Source organism: Typopeltis vanoorti, chromosome 2 (genome assembly GCF_054136105.1).
Source record: "Typopeltis vanoorti isolate ZY-2024b chromosome 2, IOZ_Tvanoo_1.0, whole genome shotgun sequence".
Taxonomy (NCBI): domain Eukaryota; kingdom Metazoa; phylum Arthropoda; class Arachnida; order Uropygi; family Thelyphonidae; genus Typopeltis; species Typopeltis vanoorti.
In genome coordinates this window covers 140867733-140879807 of record NC_143550.1, presented here as the reverse complement: position 1 = coordinate 140879807, position 12075 = coordinate 140867733, and the positions used below count along the sequence as shown (strand labels likewise).

General features: G+C 36.7%; 1 protein-coding gene across 3 annotated transcripts in view; it reads right to left on the bottom strand.

The window, feature by feature from the left end:
- Positions 1-12075, bottom strand: part of LOC150109475 (armadillo repeat-containing protein 8-like) — a 235349-nt gene that overhangs the window by 112927 nt on the left and 110347 nt on the right. The window lies entirely within an intron of this gene.

Genomic DNA, 12075 nt, shown 5'->3' with positions numbered 1-12075 from the left:
TGCACAAATTCACATGGAGAGAAGAGGCAAGGAATAAGTTGAGTCTCATTGACTATGTTATTGTTGATAGCGATGTTTTCTCCCTGGTGCAGGATACCAGAGTGTACAGAGGATTTGAAATTGGAAGTGATCACCATTTAATCTTGAGCAGAATAATTTTGAATTTCATATTGAATATGTATGAAAGTTATAAAGCGAATAAAAGTTGAGCAGCTCTCAGATGTGAACGGTAGACTAAAATACACAAACATGATTGAAGAAAAAATGAAAAAGTTTAAGAACAGGAACCAAACCTTGGAGATTCAGTTTCAAGCACTGAAGTAAACACTGATTGATTCAGCCAGAGAGGTATGTGGTTAGGTTGTCTGCAATGATAGAAAAATCAGAACTCCATGGTGGACACAGGAAGTTAAAGAGGCAGTGAAAGAAAAGAAGAAAGCATATCAAAAGTTCCTGGCAAATAAGTCAGCTTGTGCTCTTAAAGAATACAGAGATAAATGTAAGAAAGCTAAACACTGTGTAAAACTAGCTAAACAAAAGTCATGGGAGGACTTTGGCAAGAACATAGAAAATAAATATCAAGAAGGTGGCAAAATATTCTGGAGGTTGTTGAAGAAGCTCAGAAATGGAGGAAAGAATGCTGTAAAAAGAATTAGAGATGATAAATGTGACATGAAACAGGAGAAAAAGATATCTTTGAAGTATGGAGTAATTACTTTGGAAAAACTGATAAATGAAACAAGCAGTGATGACAGCACAGTGGTAAAAAACACTGACCAGACATGCAGTCAAAAATACATATCCATAATTGAAACAGAAAAAGCCATCAAAAGCCTGATATGTGGAAAGGCAGCTGGAATAGATGATATTCGACCAGAAATGCTCGAGTATGGAGGTATAAAAGTCTTCCAAGGCTGCACTGCATAGTTCAGAAGCGGTGGACAGAGGGACGAATTCCAGATTGGAGTAGAGCTCTCATAGTACCTATATAAAAAGGGAAATAAAACTGAATGTGAGAATTAGAGGTGTTTCTCTACTGCAGGGATGCACAAACATGTTAAGGCTGAGGGCCGCATAGTTCCATTGTTACTTATGGGATGGCCGCCAAAAAAAAAACGTATTTATACTTATTTATTTTATATATACCTATCATAATTGTTACAAAAAAGGTAATAAAAAGTAAGTGAATTTAATGTGATGCGTGACATTGCATTGATTTGACAATTGTTTTGATATTTGGTTTGAGTTTTGTAGTAGCCAACCGCAAAATTGATTCTAAATTTCCATCAGTCAAGCGGTTCCTATTTTTCGATTTGTTAATATTCATGACTGAAAAAGTTTGTTCACAAATATATGTTGAGCCAAAGAGGCTTGCACATTTTAATGCATTATCTAGCAACCATTTATAATTGTGTTTATCAACACAACGATAGAAGTTTAATAAATTGCCTTCGTTAAATTTATTTTGCAGGCTCTCATTGTTTTGAATGTCGATGAGTTCAAGCTGTGCTGATTCGGGTGCATTTTTGGGCAAAATGGCAAAAGGATTGCTAAATAAATCAAGCAGCGGTTTCCCTTTTTTAAAATCAGAAAACCGATAATTAAAGGCTGATATCAAGTTATCAATCTTTTTAACATACACAGTTTTGAAGTTGACATTGAATTTTTCAGAAACTTTCTTATAATTAGGAAAGTGGATATGATTCCCTGACTTCAATTGGATTTGAAAGAGATTTAACTTGCACTGAAAAGACAAAATGTGGCCGTAAAGTTGAGTAACCAATTGATCTTTGCCCTGAAGTCGCGTATTTAACATATTTAAATGATTAGTAATGTCAACCAGAAAGGCTAAGTCGCATAACCAATCTGGATTTTTTATGTCAGGGACGTTTTTGTTTTTTTCAGTCATGAAGATTTCAATTTCATCAATTAAATTTAGAAACCGCTCCAATGTTTGTCCACGACTCAGCCACCTCACTTCTGTGTAAAAAATTAAGTCACCATATTCACTTTCAATGTCTTCAAGAAACTTTTTAAATTGTTGGTGATTAAGGCCACAGGATTTTATAAAATTAATCGTTGAAACCACCACTTTTATGACATGTTCAAATTCAAGTTTCTTAGGGCACAAGTTCTCCTGGTGGATTATACAGTGGAATTGTATCAACTCATCGTCGTGCCGTACCATATGCTGTTTCAATAATGTTACCAATCCAGAATTAGCTCCTACCATGGAAGGAGCTCCGTCAGTTGTGATACCTGATAATATTGTCAGATCTAAATCAAATTTGGAACACTGTTCCAAAAGCTCAGTGAACATGTCATTACCTTTCGTTCGATCTGACAATGAACTCATTCCAATCCACTCCTCACTTACCTCAAACTCTTGCGTTATTCCATGTGCAAATATTAACAACTGGGCTGTGGAAGTAATGTCAGTTGATTCATCAATAGCTAATGAAAAATAGGCAAATTTCTTTGAGTAAGATGTTAATTCGTCCTTTACATTTTCCAACATTGCAGTAATTCTTCTTTGCACAGTCATCCTGTTTAACTGAATTTTCTCAACATTTTTGGCTGATTCAGGACAAATTTTTTTAGCAGCTATCTCAAGGCAATCTTTAACGAAATCTCCATCTGTAAATGGTCGGCACCTTTTTGCTATAAGGCGAGATATTTCAAAACTTATTTCTGTTGGGATTTCTGAATCTTGAATAGGTTTTGTAAACATCACTTGCTGACCTGTCAATTCTCGTTTCAAAAATGAAATCTTTTGTTTACGTAGTTCTTCGGGTAGATTTGAAAATGTAGAATGCAGACTTTCACAGTGTCTCCTTATATTGTATTCTTTTGCTATGGCTAAAGCACTTTTGCAAATCAAGCACACGATATTATTAAACGACTGCACAAAATCATATTTTTCAGTCCAGCTATCCTGAAACTGCCGTTTTTCATCCTGTTAGCATTTCCTACTTGACCCTGCTTTATCCATTGTAGAATTTATTTTTTACCGTTTCCTAGGGGTGATAATTAATTATAGCAACTGCACCTACGAAAACAAAATACTCATATGACAAATAGACGAATTATAAAATTTGTTAACATTATTACTAACCGATTATCATAAGTAGAGAGGCAATCATGACGTCATAGCTACTTTGCTTTGTGCATGTACCATTTTTAAAAATTACCTATCATGTAACTTGTTAAAGTAAAAATGATACACGGTGAGGTGGGCCGCCAGCAAATCAACAGAGGGCCACAGCGGCCCGTGGTCTGAGCATCCTTACTGTACTGAGTATTCCTGGTAAGATATATACAAATATAGTTGAGAAAAGATTGAGAAGGATTGTTGAAAAGAAGCTTGGTGAAGAACAAGCTGGATTCAGGCCAAATAGAGGCTGTCTGGAATAGATTTTCACTTTATGACAGATAGTTGAGAAATCATGGGAATATAACAAAGATCTGTATTTAAGTTTTGTAGATCTGGAAAAAGCTTATGACAAGGTGCCAAGAGAGAAGCTATTCAAAACACTACAGTTATATGGTGTGAACGGGGTATTATATCAAGCTATACTTAGTCTTTATTTGAGTTGTAAGTCAGCAGTTAGAAATGAAGGAAGTACAGGAAAGTGGTTTAATGTTAATGTACACTTGTCTGGTGTCAGACTAGTGTACATTAACCCCTCTGTTATTCATTATCTATATGGATCACATTATGAAGGAAAGTGGTATTAAACCTGACATCAAAATTGGAGATGTTAATGTTAGCTCTTTGCTTTATTCGGATGATGTTATACTTCTAAATAAATCCGCTACAAGTCTGCAAGATTCCCCGACTAAATGAATAACAGTTGTATTAGATATGGTATGAAGGTCAGCAATAACAAGACAAAGACAATGAAAATAGGCAGAAACATTGAAAATATTAACTGTATTGTGAATGGAGAACCTATAGAACAACTAAAACATTTCAGCTACTTAGGCACGATTTTTACTGAAGATGGTAAATTAAATATAGAAATAAACAACAGAATCAACAAAGCCAGTACGGTAGGAAGTCAATTGAATAAATTCATATGGAATAAGAGAGAAATTAGTTGGAACACTAAATTAGCTGTATACAAGACAGTGTTCAAACCAGTTTTAACTTATGGATCTGAGAGTTGGGTCAGAAGTAAAACACTTGACCAAAGACTAGAGATATGAGAGTCCTGAGAAAGATTAGAGGCATGAACAGATGGCATCAAAGGCAATATCATATTAATAATGAGGATATTAGGAAAGAACTTGACATTGTCAGCATCCAGGAATGCGTTAGCAGAGTTAATCTCAGGTGGTATGGTCACTTAAACAGAATGGGAGAGGAAAGATTAGCAAAACAAGAGTGTTCTCTGCCAGGTTGGTAGGTAAAAGATCCAGAGGAAGACCAAGATATAGGTGGTTTGATACAGTACAAAGTGCCTTAGAAGATAGAAATATAAGATCTGATAATGTTGGAGTCCTGACAGGTAACAGACTGATTTGGAGGAAAATTGTAGATAGGAAGTTAGTAATGATGTAATTTTTCATGTAGTACTATCATATCCTGTACACCTTGAGGGTATATATCAGGAATTTGATGATGATGACGATGTCCTAATAAGAAATTAAATAAATTTACGAACATTCAAACCTTCCTTGACTCTCAATATCAACAAATACAGTGGATTTATTCTGGTTATAAATCTAACCAGCTACAATCTCTAAATGAAATGGATTCTTGTCGATTTCATTTAAAATTTCCCTAAGAAAGAATATTATTGAAGCCTAAATCTAAATTAGAAATTGATCCCAATAAAAAAAAAATATTTTTCCAAAAATATCATCAATAGCAAATTAATCCCATCATATAACCTATAGGTTTATGGTTGTATGAGATAAACCTATAAAGTTTTTAAAATTAACCTCAATATTCTTATTTTCTGATCTTATGATCAGAACCAGCACTCACTCTGAGTCTCAACCATCACATCCTGTTTCAAGTACTAATCTCTAAGTTTGTAAATTATAAACCCCATTTCCTTCCTGCCAGTAACCTTGTTTCAATGTATGTCCTCACAGTTAAAGAATCTTGAAGACTTGTACTGTATTTAATTAGGAGTACAAGAACTATCTGCATAAGGTAGAGACAAAGTTGAATATCCCCAATTTTGATATTAGGTTTAATGCTGCTTTCCTTCGTAGGTTGATCCATATAGATGAAATAACAGTGTAGGCAGCATACATTCTTATCCTGCAACTGATTTTACATCAAACCATCTTCAATTTTAACTGCTTGCTTACTTTTTAAGTATTGGATATATAAATTACTCTGTTATATTTAGCCTATATAACTAGTATTTCTTCTCTTGATCTTATGTGCCGTTTTCAGAAAGCTACAAGACTTAAATGAAATCCTTTGTTATATTCCCATAATTTCTCAACTATTTATTTCAAGTAAAAATCTGATCCTGGCAAATCCCTATTTGGATTGAACCAAGCTTTCCCCCCCCACACACACACACCACCCAGTTTCTCTTCCGTTTTCTCAAATATGCTTGTGTAAATCTTACTTGAAATACTCAGCAATTCCTCTGCAATTCTCAGATTTAATATTTATCCCCCCCCTTAATAGATTGTAATAAGACTTCTATTCCAATCATTCAGTTATGCAGTTTAAGCAATATAAAACAATACTTTCATAACTGACCATGAAGAAGAAGAAATTATATTGCAAGTTGCTAATAAGTAAGTAAGTCAGCAGGCATCCTGAGAGAATACAGAGAAAACCTAAGTAAGTCAGGTGCGACATAAAATGTGAATATATTCTGGATGTCTGGGGCAATTACTTACTTTCAAAGATTGTTAAATATATACTGACAGAATAATTGTAGAAAATATCAAGATGAACGCTGTCAGGAGTAAAGTACATATCAATACTTGATATGTACTAAAATTTGTGAAAGTCTAATTCTTATCGATTGCAAACATTAATGTTTTTAATTATTAATATTTATGTATTAACCTTTTAACTATACTGGTGTACAGGTCATATTCTTTAGAAATCCAATGATGGTATTCTACCTTTATCATTCTGCAGAAAATGATCTGCAAATTTTAGATTGAAAGATATGAATGCATAATTAATAAATTGCTTGTGTCTATGTGTCTTCAAAGATCTTTTTTTTTCTCTGTCACAAGTATCTAAAAATTTTATCACTATCGACAATAATACAGTCAAGCAAGACTTCTTAGGTCTTGTGTGAATTTCTGCATATTATGTTGGAACATGGTATTCTTGTCTCCTTTCCATGTCATTCATCAACATTTGTGTGTGATGTTTGCTTTATAACCTAATATTATTATGTATATAAACAGTATAAGAAAGAGAGTTACTCAAAAACATATACAAATTATAAACATCATTAAGACAATTAATGGCAGTTGAGCCAATAATGTGTGCCTCCTCTGTCCTTGAATCCATCTTGTACATTACTGTCATATTATATTTGAGTGCATAGTCAAACTTGTCATCTTAACTTAAAATGGAATGACTGTTTCCTTACCTAAAATTTATGAAAGTCTGATTCTTATCAGTTGCAAATGTTAATGTTTTTAATTATTAATATTTACATATTAATCTTATATCTATACTGTACTGTATAAATATATTCAGATTTGAAAATTTGCAGACATTGGAAATATCCTCAGTAATTCTGATACTAATAAATTTCCTGGTTCAGATAGTATCCCTATATTTATGCTAAAAACTTGTACTCAAGAATTAACACCTAACCTATATCATCTCTACAAACTGTTGTATTCATCTGGCATTTACCCAACAAATGGAAACAAGCTAAAAGCTTGTTCATAAAAAAGGGGAATTAAAAGTCAGCCACCAAACTATCCTCCCATCTATCCTCAACTTAATACTTCCAAAAGTGATGGAGGTCAACAACCAGCTTTTACACTGCCAGAAAATCCATCAGTTAATTAGTGATAACTAATATGGATTCTGCCACACTTATTCTACAAAGTGTGAAGACACTCATGTGGTTGCTTTAGATATTTTCAAGGAATTTAAGTTTTTTGAGGTAACCTAATGTCATCAGTGGATTTGGAGGGAGATGATTAAGAAAAGGACCAGGTTATTGGAACAATAATGAAGATTATCTATTATGTGAATGATTTGTATTAGATTAGTAACTGACAGAAAACATTTTGGCTTCTCCTCCAGTTTGGTCTGTGAAAGTAGAGAAAGGGAGTCAGTCAGAATTATTCAGGGCAGTAAAAGCAGCAAACGAAGGCAAGTTAATCTTGAGCTGAAGCAGATTATATATAGGAGATTACAAGTCTGATAACTAAGGTTTGATATACTATGCAAAACTTTATTTCCCACACAAAAAATGTACTTGCCAAAGACCTCCCCAATTTTTTTTTTTTTTTTAATTACATGTTCCAATAAGTTGATAGGAGTTCCATAAAGTGATTAGTGTTGCTGTATTCATGTACTGTATCATGGAGAATCAATTGAAGCAGAGATAAACCATTTCTAATATGTAAATCTTAAAGGGAAAATATCACCAAACTCAGTCAAGTTCATTTAGTCTACGAATATCTCAAACTATATCGACATCAGGGTTTTTCTTCCCGCAAGCAGGCAAACCGGCCCTGTGAACACACATAGTTTACAGTCAGAAATACTTAAGCCCCAGTCATAGGTCTGATTCGTCAGCTGTGCCCAGTTCCAAGCCCAGATAAAATTTTGGGGGATTGAGATGGTGCCTTACCCCCCCCCCCATAAAAGGGGCCTTGCGGCCGTTATATCATCAAACGCTAAATAAATAATAACTGAAGAAGAAAAAATAAATAATAATAGGAATAACAATAAAACATAAATTTTTTGGAAAATATAATTTATTGTATTAGTTTTTGCTACTCGAATGGCCCTTCATACAATGCTTGCACTGCTTGGAAAAAAAAATCATTGGACACACCATGGGGAAGGTGCATTGTGGCATGTAACAAGTCATGTATTTGCAGCCAGTATAAATTGAAGGAATGTGATGCTCTCAAGTCAGTGCAACTCTGGGAACTGATGGAGTTTGAAAGAGGCATTGTGATAGGATGCCATGTCGCAGGCCTATCTGTTCAGAAAATTGTTGACAAATTGGGCCATCTCAAGTCAACTGAAAGTGCTACCCACCACACTCACCGAATGTGAATGTAGTCTACTACGAAGGATAATATGTAAAGACCGTCATCTGTCAGCTAACACACTGAATGCAGAGTTCCAAGCACTGACATGAATCTGCACAAAAACATTCAGAACTGAGATTTACAATGTGGGTTTCCACAGTAGGACAGCAATATGCAAGCCTCACATTACCTGAACCAACATGTAGCATCATCTTCAGTGGTGCAAAGAGCATGTACAGTGGGATGCAGAAACTTGGAAAGCTGTGCTATGAAGTAGCAAATCATTCTACACCCTCTACTGAGTAGATGTGTGGCATATGGCAGGCAAGCATCTCTTACCAGAGTGCGTAACCCCAACTTTGAAATTTGGAGGTGGCGGTATGATCCTATTTTTTCCTGGTTTGGCCTTGGACCTCTATTTGTGGTGCCATGAACACTGAACTCCAAAAAGTATCTGAACATTCTGGACAATGTGATGATTCCTACTTTGTAGCATTTATATGGAACCAACACCTGTCTCTTTCAGCAAGACAATGCACTATGCCATAAGGCTGCTGCTGCTGCAATTGCGTGGCCTGTGGACATCAAAATCAGGATACTTGACTGGCCTACATAGAGCCCTAATCACAACCCTATTGAACATCTCTTTGATGAACTGGATCATCGGGTGAGGTCAAGGGGCGTCTGCTCTACAACAAGTCAGGACCTCATTAGATACTTACAGGAAGAATGGTTCAAAATTCCCACTGATCACTATCATATACTGTGTAAAGTATGCCCCATAGGATTTCTGCAGTCATTGCAGTGAAAAGAGGTCCTACATCTTATTAAAGTGGGTGCAACGACTGTTTGTTCCTCACACTATGGTGTCCATTGACTTCTTTCCCAGCAGTGTACTTCGAGAAAAATACCACTTATCAAATGAAAATTCTGGTTCAAATGAATAAACCGATGGTCCATTACAGGATATCATCCGAAGATTTTCTAAGCTGGAAAATTGAAGTCTGGTTATATTCTTAGATTTTATTACATTCGCACTAAAATCACTTTCTCAGGATACTTTGAAAGTAGGAACGACTGCTATTATCGATATCAGTTGGAAGAAAAACGGAAATCCATCCTTATATGATTCAATTTATTTAAGAATATCATCAAGATTCAGATGCTTGCATAATACTTTAACTTCATATTATTTGTTTTACTAGGTCAAAATATTCTATTTTGTCTAATCTGTTGCTGCTTATCAGCTGGTATATTCTTCAAGTGGGTGCATATTTGTCATGCCCTGCTGAACCACTGGCATGAGATATCAGTTCTGAGAAAAGCACATGTTCTGCTCATCTTACAGAATTCATCATACATATGTAACATGGAAAGTTTACTGAGTTATAGTTGTAGAGGATGCCAGTTGGGGTTTAGCGAGAACATATCAGGATTTGGATGCTTACTACCTGCCAAAAATTTGATTATGACATGTATTATATGCACTATATCAAATATATATATCAAATGTTCTTCCAAGAGGGAAGAACATTTGATAACATTTAGAAGTGGTAACAACAGCTCACAAATTGACTACATTTTGACTAGAAGAAAACATCTTAAGGTTGTGACAAATTGTAAGGTAATTCCAATAGATCAAGTAGCACAACAACACCGACTGCTGTGCGCAGACTTTAAATTAAGATCGAAGATAAGAACTTCTGGTTGCCATGGGATGAAGACAATTAAGTGGTTTCGCTTAAAAGAAGAGAGTGTGAGGAATCGTTTTAGGGAGAGAGTGTTAGAGAGGATTTCGGATGGACTGGAAAGTGTACAAGATTGGTGGAAACATAATTCAAAAGTAATCCTGAGCTGTGCAATCGAGGTGCTTGGTGAGACATCTGGAAAGATTAGAGAGCAGAAGGAGGGTTGGTGGTGGAATAATGATGTACAAGTGGCAGTGACAGCTAAGAGGAAGGCAAAGCAGAAGTGGGATGAGTCAAGAGTGGAAGAGGACAGAGAGGTGTACAAAGAGAGAAAGCAAGAAGCCAAGAGAGTTGTGGCACAGGCGAAGGCCATGGCATATCAAGATCTGTATGATCAATTAGAAACAAAGGAAGGACAGAGAAAAATTTACCAACTAGCGAAATGTAGAAATAAAGCAGCTAAGGACATCTTACATGTGAGGCAGATCAAAGATGCTGAAGGAAGATTATTATGGAGGGATGTGGACATAAGAAACAGATGGAAAATATACTTTGAGGGACTTCTGAATGAGGAAAATGCAAGGACTCACAGAGGAGATGGGCAGCCTTCTGAGGGGAAGGTGCAGAACATCAGTAGAATGGAAGTGACGGAGGCCATGAAGAGGATGAGGAATGGAAAAGCGGTGGGCCCCGACAGAATTCCAGTGGAGGCATGGAAGGCACTGGGGGAAGAGGGAATTGACCTGCTGTGGGACCTGTTCATGAAAGTTTGCCAACAGGAAAATATACCCGAAGAATGGAGGGAGAGTACTCTTGTTCCCATCTACAAGGGAAAAGGGGATGCACAAGACTGTAAAAATTACAGAGGAATAAAGTTGATGTCCCACACAATGAAGATCCTAGAAAGGGTTCTTGATGGTAGATTGAGGGAGGAGGTGGAGATTGCAAAGGAACAATTTGGCTTCATGCCTGGTAGATCAACAACAGATGCTATCTTTGGGTTACGACAGATGATGGAAAAATATCGAGAGAAACAAAGGGAGCTACATCTGGTATTTATTGATCTGGAGAAAGCATACGATAGAGTGCCAAGGCAAGAAGTCTGGAGGTGTCTGAGGGAGAAGAAGGTGCCGGAGAAATATGTCAGGTTGGTGCAGGAAATGTACAGAAATGTGAAGACAAGTGTTCGGACCTGTTTGGGACAGACAGAAAGTTTTCAAGTAACAGTTGGCTTTCATCAAGGGTCAGCATTAAGTCCGTTTCTGTTTAATATTGTGATGGAGGTGGTAACAGAGGAGGTAAGAGAAGATGCGCCTTGGACAATGTTGTATGCAGATGACATCTTGCTGTGTGTAGATACAAAAGAAGAAGCGGAAACTAAACTGGAAAGATGGAGAAAAGTATTGGAAGAGAGAGGTATGAGACTGAGCAGAAGTAAGACAGAGTATATGTGTTGCGCAGTGGGCGGTGGCCAGGAGACAGACCTGGAGCTGGAAGGAAATGTCATCAGGAAGGTGAGAGACTTTAGATACTTAGGTTCGACAATGGAAGAAGATGGAGGAGGTGAGAAGGAAGTGGGATGCAGGATACAAGCAGGTTGGAGGAACTGGAGGGAGATGGCTGGAGTGTTATGTGATAAGAGGGTGCCGATCAATCTGAAAGGCAAAATTTATAGGACAGTAGTGAGGCCAGCTATGACATATGCTATAGAAACTGTGGCCCTGAGGAAAAACAACATCAGCAGGATGGAAGTAGCAGAGATGAGAATGCTTAGGTGGATGTGCGGTGTGACCAGAAAGGATCATCTGAGAAATGACTATGTCAGGGGAACAGTGAAAGTTACGAACTTAGGAGCGAAAATACAGGAGGGAAGGTTGAGATGGTTTGGTCATGTGATGAGGAGGGAGGACGAATATGTGGGAAGAAGGGTCATGCAGATGGATGTGCAAGGAAGGCGGAAGCGTGGGCGGCCAAAGAAGAGATGGAGGGAGCTGGTAGAAGAGGACTTGAAGATGAAGAACTTGGATGTGGTGACAGCCCAAGACAGGAAGGTGTGGAGGAGACTCATAATAAACAGTGACCCCACTTAAGTGGGAGAAGCTGCAGAAGAAGAAGAAGATTATATGCACTATCCTTTATTGGATTATGTTAAGATGTTCAAAAATGA